An 11,995-nucleotide genomic window follows, 5' to 3' on the forward strand; every position below is an offset into this window, starting at 1 on the left:
TTGCATTCGTAATACCAGAGCATCGAAACTACTTGGAACTCTTGTGTATATGAACGTGTCCGCGCCTTTGTATTCTGGTACCTTCGCCGCTACAAACCAACCAACCATCGTGTCCGTGCACATCAGAGTCGCAAAGAATGGAGAATAGCCAGGCTTGGTCGTGTGTGTAGCTGTAGCTCAGTTGACAGATCGTTCGCTTAGCGTGTGAACGGTCTCGGGTTCAAACCCCGGCTCCTCCATGTTTTGTGGTCAGTACATGGTAAGTGTTGGACGCGGCGAACATAAACGCACGCAAAAAGTTGCAAAACCAGCGTCACAGACTGATATGATGTATACTGTCATAAGGAGAGCAAGATGTAAGTGTGGGGACCGGCTGTTATCGTGGTGTCATCGAGTGCAGATCTGTCTTAGGTATCACGGCTTAACGTCATTGAAGTCTAGAGAGTGGACAACACGTTCGTCTTACTCAGAGCGGTGTCTGAACTCTATTTTCGACGTTATGCGTGCCACTTTCATTGTGGCCAACTACGATTCGATACAGAATGCACGAAACCTGAAAGACACCCTCACTGATACATAGAGAGTAGTGTTTGTCTGCGGAATAATGGGAGTGCAAGGGTCTGTGACGTTGATATGACTGTATTTAGCACTACTAGTTAACGGGGGGGTGGGCGTAGCTCAGATGGTAGAGCGCTCGCCCAGCGTGCGGGAGGTACTGGGATCGATACCCAGCGCCTCCAGAATTTTTAACACACCTACATGCGCACCTTGCCATGTAAGTGGAATAATTCCCAACCAGCAGAGGTGTGTAGGCAGATACGAGCGAACGATTAACATCCACAATTGGCGAGCGTGCTTTTATTCGTGCGCAGGAAGCACCCTCCTCCCACACCTACACTTAATTTAGAAACAGTACAAATGTTCCCATAAGATTCTCAGGCCTACGTCGGAAAGATCTGCCTTGCGCCGATTTCACGTAAATCCCACTGCACGTTCCCATTCTTTGCGTGCAGTCGGCTGCTACTGGTGTTGCTGGTTGTGACTGCTGATAACAGATGCCGTAGCAATCAATTCATGGAGTGAGTTGTATGTTTTGCGATAGTCTGTCTCTGACAAGGAAGCACAGGTGATATAGGTGCGAACACAGGAAGCTTGCAGCCCCTCGCTGCCTGCAGACACAGAGCAGCCACACTAGGAGAGCGGCCTAAGCCGTAGGCGAAATGTGCTCATTCGCTTTGGCGCGACGTCGAACTATAAATAAGGCTGTCACTAGCGTGAGCGATGCGTGAGCGTCGTGTAAAGTCGGAAAAGTCATCTGCATGGGTGATTGCCAAGTTTGGGGAGCGTTTCGTAGTACGATCAGTGCAATGGAGACGCGGAAACTTGTTGTGTCCCAGTGTTTTGCAGTTGGATGACAAGAGTTTTACACAGTAGCAAAGAGCGAGGCACTGAGTTGGCATGAACAATGGAGAGCACAATGGGGCTCGAGATGTGCTTGTTACCTCAGGTGCTGTGTGATTGTCGACAAGGAGTGAAATGGACCAATTTGTGACCGCCCTTTCAATTTAAGACGTTCAAAACAGACGGAATTTGCATTCGTAATACCAGAGCATCGAAACTACTTGGAACTCTTGTGTATATGAACGTGTCCGCGCCTTTGTATTCTGGTACCTTCGCCGCTACAAACCAACCAACCATCGTGTCCGTGCACATCAGAGTCGCAAAGAATGGAGAATAGCCAGGCTTGGTCGTGTGTGTAGCTGTAGCTCAGTTGACAGATCGTTCGCTTAGCGTGTGAACGGTCTCGGGTTCAAACCCCGGCTCCTCCATGTTTTGTGGTCAGTACATGGTAAGTGTTGGACGCGGCGAACATAAACGCACGCAAAAAGTTGCAAAACCAGCGTCACAGACTGATATGATGTATACTGTCATAAGGAGAGCAAGATGTAAGTGTGGGGACCGGCTGTTATCGTGGTGTCATCGAGTGCAGATCTGTCTTAGGTATCACGGCTTAACGTCATTGAAGTCTAGAGAGTGGACAACACGTTCGTCTTACTCAGAGCGGTGTCTGAACTCTATTTTCGACGTTATGCGTGCCACTTTCATTGTGGCCAACTACGATTCGATACAGAATGCACGAAACCTGAAAGACACCCTCACTGATACATAGAGAGTAGTGTTTGTCTGCGGAATAATGGGAGTGCAAGGGTCTGTGACGTTGATATGACTGTATTTAGCACTACTAGTTAACGGGGGGGTGGGCGTAGCTCAGATGGTAGAGCGCTCGCCCAGCGTGCGGGAGGTACTGGGATCGATACCCAGCGCCTCCAGAATTTTTAACACACCTACATGCGCACCTTGCCATGTAAGTGGAATAATTCCCAACCAGCAGAGGTGTGTAGGCAGATACGAGCGAACGATTAACATCCACAATTGGCGAGCGTGCTTTTATTCGTGCGCAGGAAGCACCCTCCTCCCACACCTACACTTAATTTAGAAACAGTACAAATGTTCCCATAAGATTCTCAGGCCTACGTCGGAAAGATCTGCCTTGCGCCGATTTCACGTAAATCCCACTGCACGTTCCCATTCTTTGCGTGCAGTCGGCTGCTACTGGTGTTGCTGGTTGTGACTGCTGATAACAGATGCCGTAGCAATCAATTCATGGAGTGAGTTGTATGTTTTGCGATAGTCTGTCTCTGACAAGGAAGCACAGGTGATATAGGTGCGAACACAGGAAGCTTGCAGCCCCTCGCTGCCTGCAGACACAGAGCAGCCACACTAGGAGAGCGGCCTAAGCCGTAGGCGAAATGTGCTCATTCGCTTTGGCGCGACGTCGAACTATAAATAAGGCTGTCACTAGCGTGAGCGATGCGTGAGCGTCGTGTAAAGTCGGAAAAGTCATCTGCATGGGTGATTGCCAAGTTTGGGGAGCGTTTCGTAGTACGATCAGTGCAATGGAGACGCGGAAACTTGTTGTGTCCCAGTGTTTTGCAGTTGGATGACAAGAGTTTTACACAGTAGCAAAGAGCGAGGCACTGAGTTGGCATGAACAATGGAGAGCACAATGGGGCTCGAGATGTGCTTGTTACCTCAGGTGCTGTGTGATTGTCGACAAGGAGTGAAATGGACCAATTTGTGACCGCCCTTTCAATTTAAGACGTTCAAAACAGACGGAATTTGCATTCGTAATACCAGAGCATCGAAACTACTTGGAACTCTTGTGTATATGAACGTGTCCGCGCCTTTGTATTCTGGTACCTTCGCCGCTACAAACCAACCAACCATCGTGTCCGTGCACATCAGAGTCGCAAAGAATGGAGAATAGCCAGGCTTGGTCGTGTGTGTAGCTGTAGCTCAGTTGACAGATCGTTCGCTTAGCGTGTGAACGGTCTCGGGTTCAAGCCCCGGCTCCTCCATGTTTTGTGGTCAGTACATGGTAAGTGTTGGACGCGGCGAACATAAACGCACGCAAAAAGTTGCAAAACCAGCGTCACAGACTGATATGATGTATACTGTCATAAGGAGAGCAAGATGTAAGTGTGGGGACCGGCTGTTATCGTGGTGTCATCGAGTGCAGATCTGTCTTAGGTATCACGGCTTAACGTCATTGAAGTCTAGAGAGTGGACAACACGTTCGTCTTACTCAGAGCGGTGTCTGAACTCTATTTTCGACGTTATGCGTGCCACTTTCATTGTGGCCAACTACGATTCGATACAGAATGCACGAAACCTGAAAGACGCCCTCACTGATACATAGAGAGTAGGGTTTGTCTGCGGAATAATGGGAGTGCAAGGGTCTGTGACGTTGATATGACTGTATGTAGCACTACTAGTTAACGGGGGGGTGGGCGTAGCTCAGATGGTAGAGCGCTCGCCCAGTGTGCGAGAGGTACTGGGATCGATACCCAGCGCCTCCAGAATTTTTAACACACCTACATGCGCACCTTGCCATGCAAGTGGAATAATTCCCAACCAGCAGAGGTGTGTAGGCAGATACGAGCGAACGATTAACATCCACAATTGGCGAGCGTGCTTTTATTCGTGCGCAGGAAGCACCCTCCTCCCACACCTACACTTAATTTAGAAACAGTACAAACGTTCCCATAAGATTCTCAGGCCTACGTCGGAAAGATCTGCCTTGCGCCGATTTCACGTAAATCCCACTGCACGTTCCCATTCTTTGCGTGCAGTCGGCTGCTACTGGTGTTGCTGGTTGTGACTGCTGATAACAGATGCCGTAGCAATCAATTCATGGAGTGAGTTGTATGTTTTGCGATAGTCTGTCTCTGACAAGGAAGCACAGGTGAAATAGGTGCGAACACAGGAAGCTTGCAGCCCCTCGCTGCCTGCAGACACAGAGCAGCCACACTAGGAGAGCGGCCTAAGCCGTAGGCGAAATGTGCTCATTCGCTTTGGCGCGACGTCGAACTATAAATAAGGCTGTCACTAGCGTGAGCGTTGCGTGAGCGTCGTGTAAAGTCGGAAAAGTCATCTGCATGGGTGATTGCCAAGTTTGGGGAGCGTTTCGTAGTACGATCAGTGCAATGGAGACGCGGAAACTTGTTGTGTCCCAGTGTTTTGCAGTTGGATGACAAGAGTTTTACACAGTAGCAAAGAGCGAGGCACTGAGTTGGCATGAACAATGGAGAGCACAATGGGGCTCGAGATGTGCTTGTTACCTCAGGTGCTGTGTGATTGTCGACAAGGAGTGAAATGGACCAATTTGTGACCGCCCTTTCAATTTAAGACGTTCAAAACAGACGGAATTTGCATTCGTAATACCAGAGCATCGAAACTACTTGGAACTCTTGTGTATATGAACGTGTCCGCGCCTTTGTATTCTGGTACCTTCGCCGCTACAAACCAACCAACCATCGTGTCCGTGCACATCAGAGTCGCAAAGAATGGAGAATAGCCAGGCTTGGTCGTGTGTGTAGCTGTAGCTCAGTTGACAGATCGTTCGCTTAGCGTGTGAACGGTCTCGGGTTCAAGCCCCGGCTCCTCCATGTTTTGTGGTCAGTACATGGTAAGTGTTGGACGCGGCGAACATAAACGCACGCAAAAAGTTGCAAAACCAGCGTCACAGACTGATATGATGTATACTGTCATAAGGAGAGCAAGATGTAAGTGTGGGGACCGGCTGTTATCGTGGTGTCATCGAGTGCAGATCTGTCTTAGGTATCACGGCTTAACGTCATTGAAGTCTAGAGAGTGGACAACACGTTCGTCTTACTCAGAGCGGTGTCTGAACTCTATTTTCGACGTTATGCGTGCCACTTTCATTGTGGCCAACTACGATTCGATACAGAATGCACGAAACCTGAAAGACACCCTCACTGATACATAGAGAGTAGGGTTTGTCTGCGGAATAATGGGAGTGCAAGGGTCTGTGACGTTGATATGACTGTATGTAGCACTACTAGTTAACGGGGGGTTGGGCGTAGCTCAGATGGTAGAGCGCTCGCCCAGCGTGCGGGAGGTACTGGGATCGATACTCAGCGCCTCCAGAATTTTTAACACACCTACATGCGCACCTTGCCATGTAAGTGGAATAATTCCCAACCAGCAGAGGTGTGTAGGCAGATACGAGCGAACGATTAACATCCACAACTGGCGAGCGTGCTTTTATTCGTGCGCAGGAAGCACCCTCCTCCCACACCTACACTTAATTTAGAAACAGTACAAATGTTCCCATAAGATTCTCAGGCCTACGTCGGAAAGATCTGCCTTGCGCCGATTTCACGTAAATCCCACTGCACGTTCCCATTCTTTGCGTGCAGTCGGCTGCTACTGGTGTTGCTGGTTGTGACTGCTGATAACAGATGCCGTAGCAATCAATTCATGGAGTGAGTTGTATGTTTTGCGATAGTCTGTCTCTGACAAGGAAGCACAGGTGATATAGGTGCGAACACAGGAAGCTTGCAGCCCCTCGCTGCCTGCAGACACAGAGCAGCCACACTAGGAGAGCGGCCTAAGCCGTAGGCGAAATGTGCTCATTCGCTTTGGCGCGACGTCGAACTATAAATAAGGCTGTCACTAGCGTGAGCGATGCGTGAGCGTCGTGTAAAGTCGGAAAAGTCATCTGCATGGGTGATTGCCAAGTTTGGGGAGCGTTTCGTAGTACGATCAGTGCAATGGAGACGCGGAAACTTGTTGTGTCCCAGTGTTTTGCAGTTGGATGACAAGAGTTTTACACAGTAGCAAAGAGCGAGGCACTGAGTTGGCATGAACAATGGAGAGCACAATGGGGCTCGAGATGTGCTTGTTACCTCAGGTGCTGTGTGATTGTCGACAAGGAGTGAAATGGACCAATTTGTGACCGCCCTTTCAATTTAAGACGTTCAAAACAGACGGAATTTGCATTCGTAATACCAGAGCATCGAAACTACTTGGAACTCTTGTGTATATGAACGTGTCCGCGCCTTTGTATTCTGGTACCTTCGCCGCTACAAACCAACCAACCATCGTGTCCGTGCACATCAGAGTCGCAAAGAATGGAGAATAGCCAGGCTTGGTCGTGTGCGTAGCTGTAGCTCAGTTGACAGATCGTTCGCTTAGCGTGTGAACGGTCTCGGCTTCAAGCCCCGGCTCCTCCATGTTTTGTGGTCAGTACATGGTAAGTGTTGGACGCGGCGAACATAAACGCACGCAAAAAGTTGCAAAACCAGCGTCACAGACTGATATGATGTATACTGTCATAAGGAGAGCAAGATGTAAGTGTGGGGACCGGCTGTTATCGTGGTGTTATCGAGTGCAGATCTCTCTTAGGTATCACGGCTTAACGTCATTGAAGTCTAGAGGTGGACAACACGTTCGTCTTACTCAGAGCGGTGTCTGAACTCTATTTTCGACGTTATGCGTGCCACTTTCATTGTGGCCAACTACGATTCGATACAGAATGCACGAAACCTGAAAGACACCCTCACTGATACATAGAGAGTAGTGTTTGTCTGCGGAATAATGGGAGTGCAAGGGTCTGTGACGTTGATATGACTGTATGTAGCACTACTAGTTATCGGGGGGGTGGGCGTAGCTCAGATGGTAGAGCGCTCGTTTAGTGTGCGAGAGGTACTGGGATCGATACCCAGCGCCTCCAGAATTTTTAACACACCTACATGCGCACCTTGCCATGCAAGTGGAATAATTCCCAACCGGCAGAGGTGTGTAGGCAGATACAAGCGAACGATTAGCATCCACAACTGCGCCGATTCCACGTAAATCCCACTGCACGTTCCCATTCTTTGCGTGCAGTCGGCTGCTACTGGTGTTGCTGGTTGTGACTGCTGATAACAGATGCCGTAGCAATCAATTCATGGAGTGAGTTGTATGTTTTGCGATAGTCTGTCTCTGACAAGGAAGCACAGGTGATATAGGTGCGAACACAGGAAGCTTGCAGCCCCTCGCTGCCTGCAGACACAGAGCAGCCACACTAGGAGAGCGGCCTAAGCCGTAGGCGAAATGTGCTCATTCGCTTTGGCGCGACGTCGAACTATAAATAAGGCTGTCACTAGCGTGAGCGTCGTGTAAAGTCGGAAAAGTCATCTGCATGGGTGATTGCCAAGTTTGGGGAGCGTTTCGTAGTACGATCAGTGCAATGGAGACGCGGAAACTTGTTGTGTCCCAGTGTTTTGCAGTTGGATGACAAGAGTTTTACACAGTAGCAAAGAGCGAGGCACTGAGTTGGCATGAACAATGGAGAGCACAATGGGGCTCGAGATGTGCTTGTTACCTCAGGTGCTGTGTGATTGTCGACAAGGAGTGAAATGGACCAATTTGTGACCGCCCTTTCAATTTAAGACGTTCAAAACAGACGGAATTTGCATTCGTAATACCAGAGCATCGAAACTACTTGGAACTCTTGTGTATATGAACGTGTCCGCGCCTTTGTATTCTGGTACCTTCGCCGCTACAAACCAACCAACCATCGTGTCCGTGCACATCAGAGTCGCAAAGAATGGAGAATAGCCAGGCTTGGTCGTGTGCGTAGCTGTAGCTCAGTTGACAGATCGTTCGCTTAGCGTGTGAACGGTCTCGGCTTCAAGCCCCGGCTCCTCCATGTTTTGTGGTCAGTACATGGTAAGTGTTGGACGCGGCGAACATAAACGCACGCAAAAAGTTGCAAAACCAGCGTCACAGACTGATATGATGTATACTGTCATAAGGAGAGCAAGATGTAAGTGTGGGGACCGGCTGTTATCGTGGTGTCATCGAGTGCAGATCTGTCTTAGGTATCACGGCTTAACGTCATTGAAGTCTAGAGAGTGGACAACACGTTCGTCTTACTCAGAGCGGTGTCTGAACTCTATTTTCGACGTTATGCGTGCCACTTTCATTGTGGCCAACTACGATTCGATACAGAATGCACGAAACCTGAAAGACACCCTCACTGATACATAGAGAGTAGGGTTTGTCTGCGGAATAATGGGAGTGCAAGGGTCTGTGACGTTGATATGACTGTATGTAGCACTACTACTTATCGGGGGGGTGGGCGTAGCTCAGATGGTAGAGCGCTCGTTTAGTGTGCGAGAGGTACTGGGATCGATACCCAGCGCCTCCAGAATTTTTAACACACCTACATGCGCACCTTGCCATGCAAGTGGAATAATTCCCAACCGGCAGAGGTGTGTAGGCAGATACAAGCGAACGATTAGCATCCACAATTGCGCCGATTCCACGTAAATCCCACTGCACGTTCCCATTCTTTGCGTGCAGTCGGCTGCTACTGGTGTTGCTGGTTGTGACTGCTGATAACAGATGCCGTAGCAATCAATTCATGGAGTGAGTTGTATGTTTTGCGATAGTCTGTCTCTGACAAGGAAGCACAGGTGATATAGGTGCGAACACAGGAAGCTTGCAGCCCCTCGCTGCCTGCAGACACAGAGCAGCCACACTAGAAGAGCGGCCTAAGCCGTAGGCGAAATGTGCTCATTCGCTTTTGCGCGACGTCGAACTATAAATAAGGCTGTCACTAGCGTGAGCGTCGTGTAAAGTCGGAAAAGTCATCTGCATGGGTGATTGCCAAGTTTGGGGAGCGTTTCGTAGTACGATCAGTGCAATGGGGACAAGGAAACTTGTTGTGTCCCAGTGTTTTGCAGTTGGACGACAAGAGTTTTACACAGTAGCAAAGAGCGAGGCACTGAGTTGGCATGAGCAATGGAGAGCACAATGGGGCTCGAGATGTGCTTGTTACCTCAGGTGCTGTGTGATTGTGGACAAGGAGTGAAATGGACCAATTTGTGACCGCCCTTTCAATTTAAGACGTTCAAAACAGACGGAATTTGCATTCGTAATACCAGAGCATCGAAACTACTTGGAACTCTTGTGTATATGAACGTGTCCGCGCCTTTGTATTCTGGTACCTTCGCCGCTACAAACCAACCAAACATCGTGTCCGTGCACATCAGAGTCGCAAAGAATGGAGAATAGCCAGGCTTGGTCGCGTGTGTAGCTGTAGCTCAGTTGGCAGATCGTTCGCTTAGCGTGTGAACGGTCTCGGGTTCAAGCCCCGGCTCCTCCATGTTTTGTAGTCAGTGCATGGTAAGTGTTGGTCGCGGCGAACATAAACGCACGCAAGAAGTTGCAAAACCAGCGTCACAGACTGATATGATGTATACTGTCATAAGGAGAGCAAGATGTAAGTGTGGGGACCGGCTGTTATCGTGGTGTTATCGAGTGCAGATCTCTCTTAGGTATCACGGCTTAACGTCATTGAAGTCTAGAGGTGGACAACACGTTCGTCTTACTCAGAGCGGTGTCTGAACTCTATTTTCGACGTTATGCGTGCCACTTTCATTGTGGCCAACTACGATTCGATACAGAATGCACGAAACCTGAAAGACACCCTCACTGATACATAGAGAGTAGTGTTTGTCTGCGGAATAATGGGAGTGCAAGGGTCTGTGACGTTGATATGACTGTATGTAGCACTACTAGTTATCGGGGGGGTGGGCGTAGCTCAGATGGTAGAGCGCTCGTTTAGTGTGCGAGAGGTACTGGGATCGATACCCAGCGCCTCCAGAATTTTTAACACACCTACATGCGCACCTTGCCATGCAAGTGGAATAATTCCCAACCGGCAGAGGTGTGTAGGCAGATACAAGCGAACGATTAGCATCCACAACTGCGCCGATTCCACGTAAATCCCACTGCACGTTCCCATTCTTTGCGTGCAGTCGGCTGCTACTGGTGTTGCTGGTTGTGACTGCTGATAACAGATGCCGTAGCAATCAATTCATGGAGTGAGTTGTATGTTTTGCGATAGTCTGTCTCTGACAAGGAAGCACAGGTGATATAGGTGCGAACACAGGAAGCTTGCAGCCCCTCGCTGCCTGCAGACACAGAGCAGCCACACTAGAAGAGCGGCCCAAGCCGTAGGCGAAATGTGCTCATTCGCTTTTGCGCGACGTCGAACTATAAATAAGGCTGTCACTAGCGTGAGCGTTGCGTGAGCGTCGTGTAAAGTCGGAAAAGTCATCTGCATGGGTGATTGCCAAGTTTGGGGAGCGTTTCGTAGTACGATCAGTGCAATGGAGACGCGGAAACTTGTTGTGTCCCAGTGTTTTGCAGTTGGATGACAAGAGTTTTACACAGTAGCAAAGAGCGAGGCACTGAGTTGGCATGAACAATGGAGAGCACAATGGGGCTCGAGATGTGCTTGTTACCTCAGGTGCTGTGTGATTGTCGACAAGGAGTGAAATGGACCAATTTGTGACCGCCCTTTCAATTTAAGACGTTCAAAACAGACGGAATTTGCATTCGTAATACCAGAGCATCGAAACTACTTGGAACTCTTGTGTATATGAACGTGTCCGCGCCTTTGTATTCTGGTACCTTCGCCGCTACAAACCAACCAACCATCGTGTCCGTGCACATCAGAGTCGCAAAGAATGGAGAATAGCCAGGCTTGGTCGTGTGTGTAGCTGTAGCTCAGTTGACAGATCGTTCGCTTAGCGTGTGAACGGTCTCGGGTTCAAGCCCCGGCTCCTCCATGTTTTGTGGTCAGTACATGGTAAGTGTTGGACGCGGCGAACATAAACGCACGCAAAAAGTTGCAAAACCAGCGTCACAGACTGATATGATGTATACTGTCATAAGGAGAGCAAGATGTAAGTGTGGGGACCGGCTGTTATCGTGGTGTCATCGAGTGCAGATCTGTCTTAGGTATCACGGCTTAACGTCATTGAAGTCTAGAGAGTGGACAACACGTTCGTCTTACTCAGAGCGGTGTCTGAACTCTATTTTCGACGTTATGCGTGCCACTTTCATTGTGGCCAACTACGATTCGATACAGAATGCACGAAACCTGAAAGACGCCCTCACTGATACATAGAGAGTAGGGTTTGTCTGCGGAATAATGGGAGTGCAAGGGTCTGTGACGTTGATATGACTGTATGTAGCACTACTAGTTAACGGGGGGGGGGGGGCGTAGCTCAGATGGTAGAGCGCTCGCCCAGTGTGCGAGAGGTACTGGGATCGATACCCAGCGCCTCCAGAATTTTTAACACACCTACATGCGCACCTTGCCATGCAAGTGGAATAATTCCCAACCAGCAGAGGTGTGTAGGCAGATACGAGCGAACGATTAACATCCACAATTGGCGAGCGTGCTTTTATTCGTGCGCAGGAAGCACCCTCCTCCCACACCTACACTTAATTTAGAAACAGTACAAACGTTCCCATAAGATTCTCAGGCCTACGTCGGAAAGATCTGCCTTGCGCCGATTTCACGTAAATCCCACTGCACGTTCCCATTCTTTGCGTGCAGTCGGCTGCTACTGGTGTTGCTGGTTGTGACTGCTGATAACAGATGCCGTAGCAATCAATTCATGGAGTGAGTTGTATGTTTTGCGATAGTCTGTCTCTGACAAGGAAGCACAGGTGAAATAGGTGCGAACACAGGAAGCTTGCAGCCCCTCGCTGCCTGCAGACACAGAGCAGCCACACTAGGAGAGCGGCCTAAGCCGTAGGCGAAATGTGCTCATTCGCTTTGGCG

The 11,995-nt window shown here is 49.4% G+C and overlaps 1 non-coding gene across 1 annotated transcript; it reads left to right on the top strand.

The window, feature by feature from the left end:
* The first annotated feature begins 11,421 nt into the window (after positions 1-11,421).
* Positions 11,422-11,494, top strand: Trnat-agu (transfer RNA threonine (anticodon AGU)). The gene has a single exon. It is a non-coding gene; the product is annotated as a tRNA-Thr (tRNA).
* The last annotated feature ends 501 nt before the right edge of the window (positions 11,495-11,995 follow it).

This window comes from Schistocerca gregaria, unplaced genomic scaffold (genome assembly GCF_023897955.1).
Source record: "Schistocerca gregaria isolate iqSchGreg1 unplaced genomic scaffold, iqSchGreg1.2 ptg000451l, whole genome shotgun sequence".
In the NCBI taxonomy this organism is placed as follows: domain Eukaryota; kingdom Metazoa; phylum Arthropoda; class Insecta; order Orthoptera; family Acrididae; genus Schistocerca; species Schistocerca gregaria.